Here is a 20,487-nt window from a genome sequence, read left to right on the forward strand (position 1 = left end):
AGAAAGAATTGGCACGAGATTTTCAGTGTGCCAGACAGAAAAAATATGCAGCCGAGAATCCTTTATCCAGCAAGTCTGTCATTTAGAATAGAAGGAGAGATAAAGGTCTCCCAAACAAACAAAAACTGAAGGAATTTGTCACCACTAAACCAGCCCTACAAGAGATCCTGAGGGGGACCCTGTGAGACAAAGTACCAGAGACATCACTACAAGCATAAAACATACAGACATCACAATGACTCTAAACCCATATCTTTCTATAATAACACTGAATGTAAACGGATTAAATGTGCCAACCAAAAGACATAGGGTATCAGAATGGATAAAAAAACAAGACCCATCTATTTGCTGTCTACAAGAGACTCATTTTAGACCTGAGGACACCTTTAGATTGAGAGTGAGGGGATGGAGAACTATTTATCATGCTACTGGAAGCCAAAAGAAAGCTGGAGTAGCCATACTTATATCAGACAAACTAGACTTTAAATTAAAGGCTGTAACAAGAGATAAAGAAGGACATTATATAATAGTGACAGGGTCTATCCATCAGGAAGAGCTAACAATTATAAATGTCTATGCGCGGAATACCGGAGCGCCCAAATATATAAAACAATTACTCATAAACATAAGCAACCTTATTGATAAGAATGTGGTAATTGCAGGGGACTTTAACACCCCACTTACAGAAATGGATAGATCATCTAGACACACGGTCAATAAAGAAACAAGCGCCCTGAATGAGACATTGGATCAGATGGACTTGACAGATATATTTAGAACTCTGCATCCCAAAGCAACAGAATATACTTTCTTCTCGAGTGCACATGGAACATTCTCCAAGATAGATCATATACTGGGTCACAAAACAGCCCTTCATAAGTTTACAAGAATTGAAATCATACCATGCATACTTTCAGACCACAATGCTATGAAGCTTGAAATCAACCACAGAAAAAAGTCTGGAAAACCTCCAAAAGCATGGAGGTTAAAGAACACCCTACTAACGAATGAGTGGGTCAACCAGGCAATTAGAGAAGAAATTAAAAAATATATGGAAACAAACGAAAATGAAAATACAACAATCCAAACGCTTTGGGACGCAGCGACGGCAGTCCTGAGAGGAAAATACATTGCAATCCAGGCCTATCTCAAGAAACAAGAAAAATCCCAAATACAAAATCTAACAGCACACCTAAAGGAAATAGAAGCAGAACAGCAAAGGCAGCCTAAACCCAGCAGAAGAAGAGAAATAATAAAGATCAGAGCAGAAAGAAACAATATAGAATCGAAAAAAACTGTAGAGCAGATCAACGAAACCAAGAGTTGGTTTTTTGAAAAAATAAACAAAATTGACAAACCTCTAGCCAGGCTTCTCAAAAAGAAAAGGGAGATGACCCAAATAGATAAAATCATGAATGAAAATGCAATGATTACAACCAATCCCTCAGAGATACAAACAATTATCAGGGAATACTATGAAAAATTATATGCCAACAAATTGGACAACCTGGAAGAAATGGACAAATTCCTGAACACCCACACTCTTCCAAAACTCAATCAGGAGGAAATAGAAAGCTTGAACAGACCCATCACCAGCGAAGAAATTGAATCGGTTATCAAAAATCTCCCAACAAATAAGAGTCCAGGACCAGATGGCTTCCCAGGGGAGTTCTACCAGACATTTAAAGCAGAGATAATACCTATCCTTCTCAAGCTATTCCAAGAAATAGAAAGGGAAGGAAAACTTCCAGACTCATTCTATGAAGCCAGTATTACTTTGATTCCTAAACCAGACAGAGACCCAGTAAAAAAAGAGAACTACAGGCCAATATCCCTGATGAATATGGATGCAAAAATTCTCAATAAGATACTAGCAAATCGAATTCAACGGCATATAAAAAGAATTATTCACCATGATCAAGTGGGATTCATTCCTGGGATGCAGGGCTGGTTCAACATTCGCAAATCAATCAACGTGATACATCACATTAACAAAAAAAAAGAGAAAAACCATATGATCCTGTCAATCGATGCAGAAAAGGCCTTTGACAAAATCCAACACCCTTTCTTAATAAAAACCCTTGAGAAAGTCGGGATAGAAGGAACATACTTAAAGATCATAAAAGCCATTTATGAAAAGCCCACAGCTAACATCATCCTCAACGGGGAAAAACTGAGAGCTTTTTCCCTGAGATCAGGAACACGACAGGGATGCCCACTCTCACCGCTGTTGTTTAACATAGTGCTGGAAGTTCTAGCATCAGCAATCAGACAACAAAAGGAAATCAAAGGCATCAAAATTGGCAAAGATGAAGTCAAGCTTTCGCTTTTTGCAGATGACATGATATTATACATGGAAAATCCGATAGACTCCACCAAAAGTCTGCTAGAACTGATACATGAATTCAGCAAAGTTGCAGGATACAAAATCAATGTACAGAAATCAGTTGCATTCTTATACACTAACAATGAAGCAACAGAAAGACAAATAAAGAAACTGATCCCATTCACAATTGCACCAAGAAGCATAAAATACCTAGGAATAAATCTAACCAAAGATGTAAAGGATCTGTATGCTGAAAACTATAGAAAGTTTATGAAGGTAATTGAAGAAGATTTAAAGAAATGGAAAGACATTCCCTGCTCATGGATTGGAAGAATAAATATTGTCAAAATGTCAATACTACCCAAAGCTATCTACACATTCAATGCAATCCCAATCAAAATGGCACCAGCATTCTTCTCGAAACTAGAACAAGCAATCCTAAAATTCATATGGAACCACAAAAGGCCCCGAATAGCCAAAGTAATTTTGAAGAAGAAGACCAAAGCAGGAGGCATCACAATCCCAGACTTTAGCCTCTACTACAAAGGTGTCATCATCAAGACAGCATGGTATTGGCACAAAAACAGACACATAGACCAATGGAATAGAGTAGAAACCCCAGAACTAGACCCACAAACGTATGGCCAACTCATCTTTGACAAAGCAGGAAAGCACATCCAATGGAAAAAAGACAGTCTCTTTAACAAATGGTGCTGGGAGAACTGGACAGCAACATGCAGAAGGTTGAAACTAGACCACTTTCTCACACCATTCACAAAAATAAACTCAAAATGGATAAAGGACCTGAATGTGAGACAGGAAACCATCAAAACCTTAGAGGAGAAAGCAGGAAAAGACCTCTCTGACCTCAGCCGTAGCAATCTCTTCCTCGACACATCCCCAAAGGCAAGGGAATTAAAAGCAAAAGTGAATTACTGGGACCTTATGAAGATAAAAAGCTTCTGCACAGCCAAGGAAACAACCAACAAAACTAAAAGGCAACCAACGGAATGGGAAAAGATATTTGCAAATGACATATCGGACAAAGGGCTAGTATCCAAAATCTATAAAGAGCTCACCAAACTCCACACCCGAAAAGCAAATAACCCAGTGAAGAAATGGGCAGAAAACATGAATAGACACTTCTCTAAAGAAGACATCCGGATGGCCAACAGGCACATGAAAAGATGTTCAGCGTCGCTCCTTATCAGGGAAATACAAACCAAAACCACACTCAGGTATCACCTCACGCCAGTCAGAGTGGCCAAAATGAACAAATCAGGAGACTATAGATGCTGGAGAGGATGTGGAGAAACGGGAACCCTCTTGCACTGTTGGTGGGAATGCAAATTGGTGCAGCCGCTCTGGAAAGCAGTGTGGAGGTTCCTCAGAAAATTAAAAATAGACCTACCCTATGACCCAGCAATAGCACTGCTAGGAATTTATCCAAGGGACACAGGAGTACTGATGCATAGGGGCACTTGTACCCCAATGTTCATAGCAGCACTCTCAACAATAGCCAAATTATGGAAAGAGCCTAAATGTCCATCAACTGATGAATGGATAAAGAAATTGTGGTTTATATACACAATGGAATACTACGTGGCAATGAGAAAAAATGAAATATGGCCTTTTGTAGCAACGTGGATGGAACTGGAGAGTGTGATGCTAAGTGAAATAAGCCATACAGAGAAAGACAGATACCATATGGTTTCACTCTTATGTGGATCCTGAGAAACTTAAGAGAAACCCATGGGGGAGGGGAAGAAAAAAAAAAAAAAAAAGAGGTTAGAGTGGGAGAGAGCCAAAGCATAAGAGACTGTTGAGAACTGAGAACAAACTAAGGGTTGATGGGGGGTGGGAGGGAGGAGAGGGTGGGTGATGGGTATTGAGGAGGGCACCTTTTGGGATGAGCACTGGGTGTTGTATGGAAACCAATTTGACAATAAATTTCATATATAAATAAAAAAAAATAAAAAAAAAAAGACCTCTTGGAGCACCTGGGTGGTTCATTCAGTTGAGCATCTGACTCTTGATTTTGGTTCACATCATGGTCTCACAGTTTCCTAAGTTTGGGCCCCACATCAGGCTCTGCATTGACTGCACTGCTGTGGAACCTGGTTGAGATTTTCCCTCTCTCTCCACCCTACACCCCTCCTTGCACTCTCTGTCTCTGTCAAAATAAATGAGTAAACTTTAAAAAAAATAAAATAAAAATAAAAATGAGACCTACTGGAGTGTGTGTAGAGTGCACGTATGAAATTGGGGTTGTGCCATCAAGGCCATAACACAAAGTAAACAAAGGAGATTTAGAAGCCACTTCTTTTCAAAAGACAGAAGTACCATATGTTGCCAAGACCTGATTCACCTTTTTAACTACAGGCTCTAAATTAGTAGAGAAATTGTTCTAAAAAGGGACAAGATCCTCTGAAAACCCGTTAATAGGGTAAACTAACCATGAGATCAATAAAGACGAATGAGTAGCAGTTCCATTAGGTGCTCATCTGGACACCTAAAGTTGGAGGAAAGTGATGAAAACAGGCCCTTAATTTTACTTTCTCACTCTTGTTACATTTGAATAGCCCTGAAAGCATAGAGGCAGGGCCCAGAGCAAACTGAAAATGTGGAGTCCCTTGTTTATAAATTGTGAGAATTTCAAAACAGTGAGAGCAGAGCATTAAAATAAGCACACGACCCCTCTAAGACTGGAGCCCTGTGCAACTCTACAGGTTGCACACCCACAGAACAGGCCCTGCAGACAGAGAATTTGTCCTCTAAGTGACTGAAGGGACCTGGAGGGAAATTGTGACTGAATTACATGCTCTCTGGCATCATTCATCCTGGGAAGAGTGCCCTTGAAAGCTCAAGGATCTCATGAAGGGTCATTTCATGCTGGTATTGCTTGGAGAGAAAAAGAGTAATTTCTCCCTTAAGACGTAATCCTGAACTAGACGTCATAAATATGTCTGTTCCCTGGAAGATTCAAAAGCTTTCTAACTGTGTAACTGGTATTTTAATTTATTTATTTTTTATCTATTTAAGATTGACTGGACCCAATTAACCTAACCAACTGGATTATCTGGAAAGATAAATCTTACAGGAATGGACCCAGTAGGAAATCTGAATGCTTGCTGGCGGAAAATTTCCTATAATTTTGGCTGGAGAAGACATTTCTCTATTCTGTCAAGTTGGAAGAGTGCTCTTTGGTCATCAGCTTACTAATGGCTGAATTTTATAAGAACTGATTACAAAATATATAAGACTCAACTCTATGGCTAAGAGAGCAAATTAGACTTCAAGCCAATTTCCAAGAAAATTTTTGAGAAGATTTGCTCAGTTGTTTCTTCTTTTCTCTTTCTGCTTCTTAACTGACCTTCCTCCTTCATGCTATTTGGGGCTTCAGTGAAATAACCAGCAGGCCCTACACTTTCTACCCACCACTACCTCCCAATCAAAATCCACTCATCCTGTGAACCAAATGGTTCCTCTAATAAATTAAATTTAGAAACGTGGTTAATGATGACGGATGGTCTGGTGGTGGAGGTGAGCCCACAAGGAGGCCAGTGGAGAAGCTTATTTAAAACAGAGTCTTTCCTCAAAGGATGCCATGTAAACCACTGCCTTCTCCAATCACTAGAATAATGGTCCTTTCGATAAGAATAAGAGACTCAGCTAATGTAAGCTAACTTACTCATCATTTCTTCAACTGGACTTCGAACACCAGAGTAAATATCTGTTCACCTTTAGTCCTGTGTTTTTAGTCAACATGAACTCAGAACTGCCCTTGATGAATTGCTTCTCAAATCACAACCAAATGAAAAAGATAAAAGGATAAGGAGAGAGCAGAAGAGAGGACATTTTTAAACATCACTTGTTAACTGAAACTTGGAAAAGTCAAGTGATGATGTGCCAAACAATGAAGGAAAGAAGATACCCTTTGAGCCCACAGCTTTTCCTTAAAGTTTACTTTTTCAGGCCGTACCAAGTGCCTCATTAACAATACTCCATTTCCAAATCTGGCAATATGCTTTACGATTCAGCACAATTGGTGATTGATAATGTATCAGAAGGAAAATTCAGAAGCTTAAGGGGGCTCATTGTGAGAGTCAAAGCTGTCTTCCCTAAAATGTAGGACTGTGCTATCTGAAGGTAGGAGTGGGTGCTTTTTCAGTGATAGCCCCAACTGAGGTTTGATGGGGGTGGGGGTTGGGAGGAATGGGGAAAATAGGCGATAGGCATTGAGGAGGGCACTTGTTGGGATGAGCACTGTGTGTTGTATGTAAGTGATGAATCACGGGAATATACTCCTAAAGCCAAGACTACACAGTACGCTAGCTACCTTGAGAATAAATAAATAAATAAATATTTTTACTTGAGTTTAGTTGACATACAAAGTTACATTAGCTTCAGATGTATAACATAGTTATTTGACAAGTTTATACATTATGTTAGGCTCACCATATAAGCGTAGCTACAATCTGTTACCATGCAACATAATTACGATATCATTGACCATATTCCCTATGCTATGCCTTTTATTCCTGTGACTTACTCATTCCATAACTGGAACCCTGTATTGCCCACTCCCTTTCATCCCTTTTGCCCATCCTCCCACCCTCTCTTCTTTGGCAACCAATGGTTTGTTCTCTGTATTTACAGCTCTGAATCTGCTTTCTGTTTGTGCCTGTATTCATTTTCTTGATAGCCTCAGTCTCTTTTTTCACAAGAACTAATTTCATGCCAATGTCAGGGTAGATCAAAATCAAAACATTCTCTCTGTTGACTTCTTCCTATTTCTAAATCTTCAAAAATTCTTCTTTCAAGACATTGGGGGCGGGGGGAGAATGGGTTTTCTTCATTTCAGGAAAATTGAAAAAAAGATCACTGGAGTGGCATATAAATTCTACTTCCGATCCAAAAAAATAAGAGCCACAGACAAGAGGAGGGAAACATCCCATCACAGCCTCTTCTGAATCCTGGGCAATTTCCCTGTAAAAGAGGTCCTGGAAATGGTTGCTAAGAGCAGGGCAATCATGGGTTTAGGGGTAACTGGAATGAGAGGAAAACACAGCAATGAAAGTGGGGAAATGGAATGAGACTGAGACTGAGGCAAAATAAGAGGCTCCTGTCCCTTTTTTTTTTTTTAATTTTTTTTTCAACGTTTATTTATTTTTGCGACAGAGAGAGACAGAGCATGAACGGGGGAGGGGCACAGAGAGAGGGAGACACAGAATCGGACACAGGCTCCAGGCTCTGAGCCATCATCAGCCCAGAGCCTGACGCGGGGCTCGAACTCACGGACCGCGAGATCGTGACCTGGCTGAAGTCGGACGCTTAACCGACTGCGCCACCCAGGCGCCCCCCTTTCAATGGTTTCACATAGTCAATGTGATTCTCTTATGGAAAAACCAATTCTGATCCTAGAACCAATCAGAATGTAACCACTATCAGGGTGCAGAACCAGTTTCATCCACTCACCCCACTGTCTCTTATTCATTACCACCATGAAACACAAATAACTAAAACTAATTCCAAAGCAAAACCAACAACTCTTACCACAATTACTAAGGCAACAAGTAGGTATTATTAAATTTTTTGTGCACATTTCTCTCCAGAAACCATAATCTTTGTCCCTAATTGCACCTTTCTGATAGGCTGATGGCCCCTGAAACATGCAGGAGTACAGAAGGGAGTCCTGAGCTCATCAGAAAGAGGCAAAAGGCTCTCACTCATGCTCTCTTAATCTTTCCTGCATCTATCTCTCTCTCAGTGGAAAACACCAGAGCGGAACAAAACCTCCTTCAAACAATGCTGATTTGGAGGAAATTAAAGTGATAAATTTACTCTATCATCTAGTGTGGCTGTTCTTACTTCTGTTATTATTACTAAATTCTGCAAATGAATCATTTCTGTTATGAGAACTGTCATAGTGACATGAGAATACTGAGCAGCATCCATTCCTACATCCCAACCCATAGTAGGGAGATCACTGGCATAAAAGTAGAGTTTTCCAAGACTTCTGATAGAAGCTTTCTTTCTAGGTGAAAAAGTGATTGTAGTACCTCTCCTTTAAAAGAAAAAAACGACTTCCAATTTTCCTAAAGACTCAGTACTTAGTTCTTATCCACCAAAAAAAGTAAAACCTCTATCAAATGATAGTAATAATATCTTGTTGTCATCTTAAGTAGGAGCTTTCCCAAGAATTAATTTGGGCTACAATATTTTAAGAAGTAGTTTTCCAGCATCCAAGAAAGGTGTTAGTTGTGTGAAGAAAAGCAGTATTTCTGCACAGGCAGAGTGGAAAGGAATGCCAAGGTGCTCAGAACAGCCAAACTGAAGAAAACGTATTTGTTCTATAAACTTGTCAAATCACTAACTTGTCCACCTGAAACAAATGTGACCCTGCATGTCAACTGTACTCAAATTGAAAAAGGAAAAAAAAGGAAAACTTGATTGTTCTGGCAACAAAGCATCTATGTAGAGATGTCTAGATGATAGCAGGTCAGACTGGACTTCAGGGAAGTAGCAGAGCAGAGAAACAGAGAAACTGTCCAATTCTCAGAGGGAAAATAGACAGTCCCGGCTCAAAGTCTGGGACCCTGGTATGAGGCTCCCGAGCTTTAAGCCCTTGCCTGACTCTAGGGCATCCCTCTCTGACCCAGCCTCCTACGTCTGGTAATGAAATCAAGCCCTGCTTCTTCAGCTTCAGTCATAGTCCCAACTGGACTTGGCTGAATTCACTCCCCACGTGCCTCTGTTGGGTTTAAAAGGCTTCTGGTTCTGGACTCTGGCTTAGCCAGAACTCTTAGGCCTGTCAGCAGATCTTGGCAGCGCTGCTTTGGCCCTTGCTGCTCTCTATAAGGCCTTCGATGCTCAGTCGCTTATTAGCCTCGCCCCATCTCCCACCCATCATGCCCTAGTCTTAGCTCCAATCCATCGGAGGCATGATGCATTTGGCCAGTATAACCCTTAGCCGAGTTTACCTCACCATAGTCCAATGGGAGGATGGGGTTATCAAACACAGAAAAAGAATCTTAAAAAACAGTAATACATTGAAGAAGAACTTCTATCTCAGAAGCCAAAGTAAAATCAACACAGACCATGGTTTGGCAGACTCTGTCTTGTTATGTACAAAATGTTATTATAGTGAAGACCTCAACTATTTGACTAATAGTACAAAAATGTGCATGTAAGTACACCTCCAGGACAGTCAGGGTTAGTGTATTTATTTCCATTTTCAACACAACTGCTTCACTATTTTTGAGTGCCAGACATTGTGAATTTTACCTTTTGGGGCACTGGGTATTTTTTTATTCCTATAAGAATTATTTTGGGAACACCTGGGTGGCTCAGTCAGTTAAGAATCTCACTCTTGGGGCGCCTGGGTGGCGCAGTCGGTTAAGCGTCCGACTTCAGCCAGGTCACGATCTCGCGGTCTGTGAGTTCGAGCCCCGCGTCGGGCTCTGGGCTGATGGCCCAGAGCCTGGAGCCTGTTTCCGATTCTGTGTCTCCCTCTCTCTCTGCCCCTCCCCAGTTCATTCTCTGTCTCTCTCTGTCCCAAAAATAAATAAACGTTGAAAAAAAAAATTAAAAAAAAAAAAAAAGAATCTCACTCTTGATCTCAGCTCAGGTCATGATCTCACAGTTCATAAAATAAAGCCCCAAGTTGGGCTTTGCACTGACAGAGTACAGCCTGCTTGGAATTCCCTCTCTTTCCTTCTCTCTCCGGCCCTTCCTTATTCATGCTGTGTCTCTCTCAAAATAAATGAATAAACTTAAAAAAAGAATTACTTTTTGATCCTACAATTCCACTTCTAGGTATTTACCCCAAAGAATTGAAAGCAGGAACTCCAACATATAAATGTACACCAATGTTCATAGCAGCATTATTCACAGTAATTAAGGGATGGCATATTAGTTAAGATTCTCCAAAGAAATAGAACCAATAGTATATCTACCTATATGTATATCTATATCTATCTATATCTATACATCTACGTGTCTATATCTACTACCTATACATAGCCAAATCTATAGCTATATATTATATAGAGAGAAAGACTTATTTTAGGAATTGGCTAACATGATTGTGGAGGCTAGCATGTCCAAAATCTTCAGTGTAAGCCAACAGGCGAAACTCAGGGAAGAGATGATACTACAGTTTAAGTCCAAAAGCAGTTTGCTGGCAGAATTCTCTCTTGTTCAAGAGAGGTCGGTATTTTGCTTTTTTTTTTCTTTTTTATTATTTTTATTTTTATATTTTTTAATTTAATTTTATTTTTTTTTTAATTTACATCCAAATTAGTTAGCATATAATGCAACAATGATTTCAGGACTAGATTCCTTAGTGCCCCTTACTCATTTAGTCTAGCCCATCCCCCCTCCCACAACCCCTCCAGTAACCCTCAGTTTGTTCTCTATATTTATGAGTCTCTTCTGTTTTGTCCCCCTCCCTGTTTTTATACTATTTTTGTTTCCCTTCCCTTATGTTCATCTGTTTTGTCTCTTAAAGTCCTCATATGAGTGAAGTCATATGATTTTTGTCTTTCTCTGACTAATTTCACTTAGTATAATACCCTCCAGTTCCATCCACGTAGTTGCAGATGGCAAAATTTCATTATTTTTGATTGCCGAGTAATACTCCATTATATATATATACCATATCTTCTTTATCCATTCATCCATTGATGGACATTTGGGCTCTTTCCATACTTTGGCTATTGTTGATAGTGCTGCTATAAACATGGGGGTGCATGTGTGTCCCTTTGAAACAGTACACCTGTATCCTGTGGATAAATGCCTAGTACTGCAATTGCTGGGTCATAGGGTAGTTCTATTTTTAGTTTTTTTGAGGAAGCTCCATACTGTTTTCCAGAGTGGCTGCACCAGCTTGCATTCCCATGGGGGAGGGGAAGGAAAAAAAAAAGAGGTTAGAGTGGGAGAGAGCCAAAGCATAAGAAACTCTTAAAAACTGAGAACAAACTGAGGGTTGATGGAGGGTGGGTGATGGGTATTGAGGAGGGCATCTTTTGGGATGAGCACTGGGTGTTGTATGGAAACCAATTTGACAATAAATTTCATATATTGAAAAAAAAAAAAAAGATTCCATGCTCCTGGATAGGAAGAACAAATATTGTTAAAATGTTGATACTACCCAAAGCAATCTACATATTCAATGCAATCTCTATCAAAATAACACCAGCATTCTTCACAGAGCTACAACAAATAATCCTAAAATTTGTATGGGACCAGAAAAGACCCCAAATAGCCAAAGCAATCTTGAAAAAGAAAACCAAAGCAGGAAGCATCAAAATCCCAGACTTCAAGCTATACTACAAAGCTGTAACCATCAAGACAGTATGGTACTGGCACAAGAACAGACATTCAGATCAATGGAACAGAATAGAGAACCCAGAAATGGACCCACAAATGTATGGCCAACTAATCTTTGACAAAGCAGGAAAGAATATCCAATGGAATAAAGACAGTCTCTTCAGCAAGTGGTGCTGGGAAAACCGGACAGTGACATGCAGAAGAATGAACCTGGACTACTTTCTTACACCATACACAAAAAAAAAAACTCAAAATGGATGAAAGACCTAAATGTAAGACAGGAAGCCATCAAAATCCTCAAGGAGAAAGCACACAAAAACCTCTTTGATCTTGGCCGCAGCAATTTCTTACTCAAAACGTCTCTGGAGACAAGGGAAACAAAATCAAAAATGAACTATTGGGACCTCATCAAAATAAAAAGCTTCTGCACAACGAAGGAAACAGTCAGCAAAACTAAAGGGCAATCAGCCGAATGGGAGAAGGTATTTGTAAATGACATATCAGATAAAGAGTTATTATCCAAAATCTATAAAGAACTTCTCAAACTCAACACCCAAAAAACAAATAATCCAGTGAAGAAATGGGCAAAAGACATGAATAGACACTTCTCCAAAGAAGACATCCAGAAGGCCAACGGACACATGAAAAAATGCTCAACATCACTCATCATCAGGGAAATACAAATCAAAACCACAATGAGATACCACCTCACACCTGTCAACATGGCTAACATTAACAACTCAGGCAACAACAGATGTTGGGGAGGATGCAGAGAAAGAGGATCTCTTTTGCATTGTTGGTCGGTATTTTTCTATAAAGGTCTTCAACTGATTAGATGAGGCCTATCCAAATAACGGAGAGCTATCTGCTTTACTCAAGTCTACTGAGTTAAATGTTAATCTCATCTAAAAAATACCTTCAGGGGCATCTGGGTGGCTCAGTTGGTTAAGTGTCTAGCTCTTGGTTTTGGCTCAGGTCATGATCTCAGGTTTATGAGTTTGAGCCCCACATCTGTCAGTGCAAAGCCTGCTTAGAATTCTCTCTCTCTTCTCTCCCTTCCTCCCTCCCTCTCTCTCTCTGCACCTCCTCACCCCTCAAAATAAATGAATAAAAACTTTAAATAAATTAAGTTAAGTTAAAAATACCTTCACAGAAACATCTAGAATAAGCTTTGACTGAATATCTTGTCAGTGTGGTCTAGCAAAATTAACACAAAAAATTAGCCATCACAGATGGAAACAACCTAAATGCTCCTCAACAGATGAATGGATAAACAAAATGCAGTATAAACATACAATGGAATATTATTCAACCTTAAAAAGTATGAAATTCTTACACATGATATCGTATCGATGGACCTTGAAGATATTATGCTACGTGAAATAAGCCAGTCATAAGAGGAAAAAGATTGTATAATTCCATTTATATGAGGTACATAGAGTAATCCAATTGATAGAGACAGTAGAATGTGGTTACTAGCAGCGAGCCAGGGAGTTCTTGTTGAATGAGTATGGAGTTTCAGTTTGATGAAATGGCTCTGGAGATGGACAGCTGTGATCTCTGCACAACAATGTCAATGCACCTAATGTCACTGAACTACCCACTTAGAAATGGTTAAAATGGCAAATTTTCTATTATGTTTAATTTGCCATAATAAAAAATTAATTGCTTATAGGTATAGGCTTTACTATGAACCAGATACTATGCTAAATTCTTCACATGGATTTTCTCATTTGATGCCTACTGATATCCCCACTTTATAATAATAAATACAAAATAATAAAGCCTCCTAGAGAAAATAACTTACTCAGGGTACACTAGTAAGAAGCAGACCTGGGATTGAAACCCTCAGAGTCTGACTCCAAAGTCTGTTTGCTTAGTCAGAGTGCTATATTTAAGAGTGACTACATTAACCCAATGAAGTAAAAAGCAAATTAAAATATTTTTCAAATATTATTTTAAAGTTTATTCAATATACAAAAGACTTAAAGAATGAAGTCTCAAAAAGATTTAAAATCCAGACTGGGTAGGGGCGCCTGGGTGGCGCAGTCAGTTAAGCGTCCGACTTCAGCCAGGTCACGATCTCGTGGTCCGTGAGTTCGAGCCCCGCGTCAGGCTCTGGGCTGATGGCTCAGAGCCTGGAGCCTGTTTCCGATTCTGTGTCTCCCTCTCTCTCTGCCCCTCCCCCGTTCATGCTCTGTCTCTCTCTGTCCCAAAAATAAATAAACGTTGAAAAAAAAAATTTAAAAAAAAAAAAAATCCAGACTGGGTATAATTAATAATGGGACACCTGAAATAATCCTACATTAAGCTTCATCATGAGACGTTCTTATCCCAAAACCATAGCATCTCCAGAAATAAAACAATATAATTTGATGCCCAAGAAATAAAAGTAGAATATTTACCTGGCACCTGCCTCATTTTTCCACGAGACTTGGAATATTTCAGTTTCTCCATTTTTTAAAAAAATAAATATATTGTTGTTCCAAACCACAATATTTTCAATGATGAAAAACAGAGCTTTTCCACCACTTTCAGGAACAAGATAGGTTTGTCCACCCTTGCTACTTTTATTCAAAATAGTACTGGAAGTTCTAGCCATACCAGTCAGACAAGAAAAAGAAATAAAAGGCATCCAAATTGGTAGGGAAGAAGTAAAACTTTCACTATTTGCAGATGACATGATACTCTATATAGAAAACCCTAAAAACTCCACCAAAAAACTACTAGAACTCATAAATGAATTCAGTAAATTTGCAGGATACAAAATAAAATACAGAAGTCTGTTGAATTTCTATATACTAATAATGAAGCAGCAGAAAGAGAAATTAAGAAAACAACCTTATTTACCATTGCACCAAAAATAATAAAATACCTAGGCATAAACTTAACCAAAGAGGTGAAAGATCTATACTCCAAAATATAAAACACTGGTGAAAGAAATTGGAGAAGACACAAACAAATGGAAAGATATTCCATGTTCATGGATTGGAAGAATGAATATTGTTAAAATGTCCATTCTACCCAAAGTAATCTACATATTTAATGCAATCTCTATCAAAATACCAACAGCATTTTTCACAGAACTAAAACAAATAATCCTAAAATTTGTATGAGATTTTGAACAGCCAAAGAAATCTTGAAAAAAACAAAGCTGGAGGTATCACAATTCCAGTTTTAAAACTATACTACTAAGCTGTAGTAATCAAACAGTATGGTACTGACACAAAAATAGATATACAGATCAAAATAACAGAATAGAGACCCCAGAAATAAATCCACACTTGTATGATCAATTAATCTATGATAAAGGAGGCAAGATTATTAAATGGGAAAAAGACAGACTTCAATAAATGATGCTGGGAAAACTGGACAGCTACATGCAAAAGAATGAAACTGGACCACTTTCTTATACCATACACAAAATTAAACTAAAAACAGAATAAAGACCTAAATGTGAGACCTGAAACCATAAAACTCTTAGAAGAAAACATAGGGAGTAAATTCTTTGACATTGGCTATAGAAACATTTTTCTGGATCTGTCTCCTAAGGCAAGGGAAACAAAAGCAAAATTAAACTATTGTGACTACACCAAAATAGATTTTGCACAGCAGAGGAAACTATGAATAAAATGAAAAGGCAACCTACTGAATGGGAGAAGATGTTTACAAATGACATGTTTGATAGGGGGTTAATATCCAAAATGTATAAAGAATTTTAAAGAACTGAACCCCCAAAACCCCAAATAATCCAATTAAAAACTGGGCAGAGGACCCGAATAGACATTTTTCCAAAGAAGATGTACAGATGGCCAACAGACACATAAGAAGATGTTCAACATCACTAATCATCAGGGAAATGTAAATTGAAACCACAATGAGATATCACCTCCATTTGTCAGAATGGCTAAAATCAAAAAAATGGTGAGTGTTGGTGAGGATGTGGAGAAAAAGGAACCCTCTGCACTATTGATGGGAATGCAAATTAGTGCAGCCACTGGGGAACACAGTATGGAGACTCCTCAAAAAATTAAAAATAGAATCACCACATGATCCAGTAATTTTACTACTGGGTATTTACCCAAAGCAAAATGAAAATACTAATTAGAAAAGATATATGCACCCCTATGTTATTGCAGCATTATTTACAATAGCCAAATTATGGAAGCAACCCAAGTATTCTTCGACAGATAAATAAAGATGTGGTATATATACACAATGGAATATTACTCAGCTGTAAAAAAAAAAAAAAAAAAGAAAAAAAAGATATTTCCACTTGCACCAACATGGATGGACCTAAATAAAGGATATAATGCTAAGTGAAATAAGTCAAACTGAGAAAGACAAATACCATATAATTTCACTCATACATGGAATCTAAGCAACAAAACAAACAAAATAAAAAGAGACAAACAAAAGAATAGACTGTTACATATAGAGAAGAAATTGGCGGTTGCCTAAGGGGAAGTGGATAGGGGGAGGCATGAAATAGAGAAAGAAGATTAAGAGTATACTTACATGATTAGCACTGAGTAATGTATAGAATTGTTTAATTAATGTACACCTAAAACTACAATAACACTGTATGTGAATTATATTTCAATTTAAAAAAATATTGTGGTCCCATTCATATCTTCAAATTGTTTAGATCTATACCTGTGAGTGAATCCTTACAGAAGGGCTGAAAGGTTTTAGACTAAACCAGTAACAAAGCTTCTCTCTGGGGAGAGTAACAGATTGAGAAGAAAGCAGGGAAACAAAGGGGAAACCATTGCGTCTGACTTATACAGTTCCATTTTTTCAAAAAGGATAATCATCCAGCTGACATTTATCGAATGTCTACTATATATCCAGGTACTACCGTGGGTTTTGTTCAAGCAGGATGAAAAGACAGAGTGCTTGCCTGCAATGAGTCCCATCTTATAAACATGTAAAATGTCTTCTGTTTCCAGGCACAACACATCCCATAGACATGACCCGTGTTGGTATTCTAGCCCCTCCAAGGAAATTTTACCAGCTCAGTTCTTCAAATGTGCTCTCCCCCTCCAATCAGCCTTCTCCCATGGACTTCTTGATTACCAACACAACTGCAAAGAAGAAGAATAGCCCAGCTTTACATGCCTAAGGCAGTGTAGCCTGTGGTTAAGGCTTGGGGTCTAGAGTTAGACCAGATGGGCATCTGACATTTGTTCACTGTGTGACCTTGGGCAAGTCTCTTAATACGCCTATGCCTCTGTCTCCTCAGTCAATAGGTACCAACCCTCATAGGTTTGGTGAGAGGACTACATGAGCTAAGACATGTTTAAGCACCCTGAATAATGTTTACCATGTATTAAGTAGTCACGAAATGTCAGCCATAGACATATCAAAGAGCCATCTGCAAGCAACAGACTGTCCCAGCGAAGAAGAGAAAAGAAAAAAAAAATCATCTCAGAATCTCAGAGGTAATTTAATAATTTTACAGATGATGGCACAAAGAAACGCATAATGGCTCAATGTCTTTCCTGAGGTCACACAGTTGGTCAGCAGCAGTGCCAGGACCAGAGAGAAGCTGAGCTCTGCCACAGCACAATGCTCTCAAGGAAGAAAAAGGAGGAGAGCTCCAAACTAGCTCTCCACTTAGGTATATATTGCAGGTCTCGTCTAACTCCATAATTGGAAATTACAATGTTACAAGTATTAACACCTGAATAGGTGTTAGCAGGGGGAGAAAGAGCTACTCTGCAGACACTGTGTATGTACAAGGGTAGGGGAGAGGTGGAATGATTGCATCCATGTCAGACTTCAAGTCAAGGCCTGTTTCTACAAAGTATCTGGGATAATAGCCCAGAATGTCAGACCACTTCATCAGAGCTCCCAGAGAGACACCAAACAGTCAAAAAGATATGGCCAAGGCTCACTGCTCAGTCCTGACCACACAGCCTGCAAGCCCTGAAGGGACATCACGGAAGCAGTAGAGTAGATGGGGAGTGTGTGCTGGGCAGGAGGTGGAGACTGGACCCCAGAGATAGATAGTTCTAGAAACACCTTCACCATATAACTGCTGCCATTTCAGCTTGCTGTCCCCCGCCCATCTACATCCCAAGCCTCCCCTTCCCTATCAGGCTCTCCGTGCAGTCCTCTCCTACCTCTCCCACCTTTCCAACCTTTCCACCCACGAACCTCCCAAAGATTTTCCTGCATCACAACCCACTGTCCCTAAGCATAGGTACACATTTTCCAGCCTCAGTGCTTTGCCCCTGCTTTTCTTTTCTCCTACAATACCTGCCACCTGCTGTTCCATGATCCTTTTCCTCTCCATCAAAACTGTTGGGCAAAATCCCTTCCCAACCCTTCTATGAAGCTATCCCACAGTAAGAAGTCCTCTTTCCATCTTCTACACTCCCAGAACCTCCTAGCTCTTTCTCTGGCACCTGATAAATTCTCCTCTCCTCTCAAGACTCTCTTTCCTTCACAGCCTAATATTAGTGTATCACTAATAAGAGGTCAGGACTCAGTAAATGCTAGCCACTAATATGGAGGTAAGAATGGTGGCTGGGAAAATGACATGCAGCAGAGGAAGCTAAGAAGGATGGAAATGAAGAGTGAGCACAACAGCAAAGACTTACTATGTTCAGAACTATTGTTTCACCTGTGTTAACTCACTTAGTCCTAGAGACAATACCGTGAGGTAGGGCCTATCAAGATCTCCATATTACAGAGGGGGAAACTGAGGCACAGATGCTCTGAGTAACTTGTCCAAGGTTCAAACAGTGGGGTTGCAAATTGAACTAGGCCAATGGGCTCTTTATACTGTTTCTTTGTAACACTGTCCCTTCTAACTCTGCATCCCTGAAAACCACGTCAACTGTTCCACCCACTGAATGCACTGCCTCTCTGATTCAAAAACACACTCTGCAACTTGCAATTATGGCACCAAATTCCCACCAAAGGCTTTCTGAGCGAGAAATTAAACATCAATTCTGGTCAGATCTGCCATGACAGTAACTAACATATGACAAAGTCTCAAATCCAAAACATTGCTTAAACAAAATTATAGATGTTTTGAATGGAATGGGCCTCAGGTCATTCACCTAGGTCAAGATTTGCCATAATCTCCATTGCTAAATCCTGAAATATGTACCACAACTGTCTGCAAGCATACACATCTAACAATCGCTCTAAATATTATTTTGATAGAATTATGGGATTAACATACAATTATACAGTTACTGATGCACAGAGTTGTCTGTCACGTATTGAAGGAATTTGGACCTCCCACTATGGATGGATGAACACAGAAAAGATATTTTTGGGTTACAACTACATTCACATGTAAGTGAAACAGCAATTACCTACATAATTCAGAATTTAAGTTACTTAATATTAAACATCCAATGAACAGAAGCAAAGGTTTTGTGAATTCAGAGTAAGTCTGATAACTTTCTCAATCTTCTGTCAAAAGAGTCGGGGGAATGAGGGGTGGATAAAGATTTCGGCTTTACAAACGTATACTTTGTTCTCACAGAAAGAAAATAGAAAAATACATCTATCAGATTCAACTTTGAGGTCTGGAGAGGCTTACAACAGGACACCAGTTAAATTTCTGTCCCTGGGAAATTTTAAAATAACACACAAGTAACCAAAAATTAAATTATTAGCAAAGCAGAAGAAAAGGAAGCCGACGGTCTGTGCAGTTTGTGGCAGCGAGGGATATTTTCATCTCTCTGACGAAGAGAAGATAATGAGAACAGCAAAAAGACGCAGGAGAGAAATCACAGCGGAAGAAACAGATACCCAGCACGTCTCCAAAACTTACCCAACTCGGTCTGTTTACTCAACACTATTTTTCTCACTTTGCCAGTTTTAAATCAGACAGCGGCTGGGCTTTTGTTGTTGCTGTTTCTGTTCTTTTGATCCCAGAGCCCCATGAAAATTAAACTGTGCGCGGGATGAGATCTGGCCCCGTCTCAATTAGCGGAAAAAAAGTTTTAAGCCTGGATCCTCGGTTGCTTCTTTGGGAATACGAATAATAAAAGTGACTAGCAGGAGAGGACGTGGGGGACGTGCTCAGCTGACGTCGGGCCCGCGAGGGGCCGCACAGTTCCTCGGCGCAGCTGTCCAGATGTGCCTCATCTGGCTCCCCCGCCACCCCCCGCCCGGGGCACGAACCTCGGCTGCCCAACTACCCCGAAGCTCCAGCTCATTGGTGGCCGCGACTCCCTGCTTGCTGCCTATTGGCCAACCAGCCCGCCACTCTCGCAGGCCTGGACCCGCCCCCGCCCGCCGGGCTAGCTCGCTCCATCCTCCAGAGGAACCTGGAAGTGCAGCGCGGGCGCTGATGTGGCACTCAGCAGCGGCAGCGGGGCCCGGGAGGGGCTGGGGTCCTCAGGGGGTCCTGCGCACCCAGGACTTACCCCGGCCCCGGCCTCCGTTATGCTCAAGCTTTGAGGCCTTTAGGCTGGTTTGTTTAAACAAAATGATTGCAGTCTGTTCTTGGGATGAAATTAAGGCGCGCCGAAGTTGGCTTAAATCCCCTGCATTTCCGAGTGGAAGGGACTGGGGCCCCGGGATGCCCACGCCCCTAAAGGGCGTTCAGGCCAGGCCTGAGGACTTCGTTCTCCCCGCTTTCTCCAGGGAGCGAATGATAAAATTGAAGAGCTTGTTCCTTGGCGATAGTATTCTTCTGTCGGGGGGGGGGGGGGGGGTAGGGGGGAAGGGGAGGGTGGAGTTAATGAATCCTTCATTGAAGTCCTTATTAACCAGAAAGGTGAGTGTTTCCGCGTAGAAGCCCACTTACAGCAGTGATTTGGTTACGGGAGTGCTTTGGAAGACTTAGCTGCCGTGGG

At 40.2% G+C, this 20,487-nt stretch overlaps 1 protein-coding gene across 1 annotated transcript in view; it reads right to left on the bottom strand.

Moving 5' to 3' along the window:
• TMEM45A (transmembrane protein 45A) overlaps window positions 1-19,782 on the bottom strand; it is an 87,051-nt gene extending 67,269 nt beyond the window's left edge. The window contains exon 1 of the mRNA XM_086675619.1: window positions 19,458-19,782. The gene's annotated coding sequence lies outside the window, so the exon portion shown is untranslated. The remainder of the gene's footprint in view (window positions 1-19,457) is intronic.
• Window positions 19,783-20,487: the final 705 nt, after the last annotated feature.

This window comes from Puma concolor, chromosome C2 (genome assembly GCF_028749965.1).
Source record: "Puma concolor isolate L17-30 chromosome C2, mPumCon1.1.hap2, whole genome shotgun sequence".
Lineage (NCBI taxonomy): Eukaryota > Metazoa > Chordata > Mammalia > Carnivora > Felidae > Puma > Puma concolor.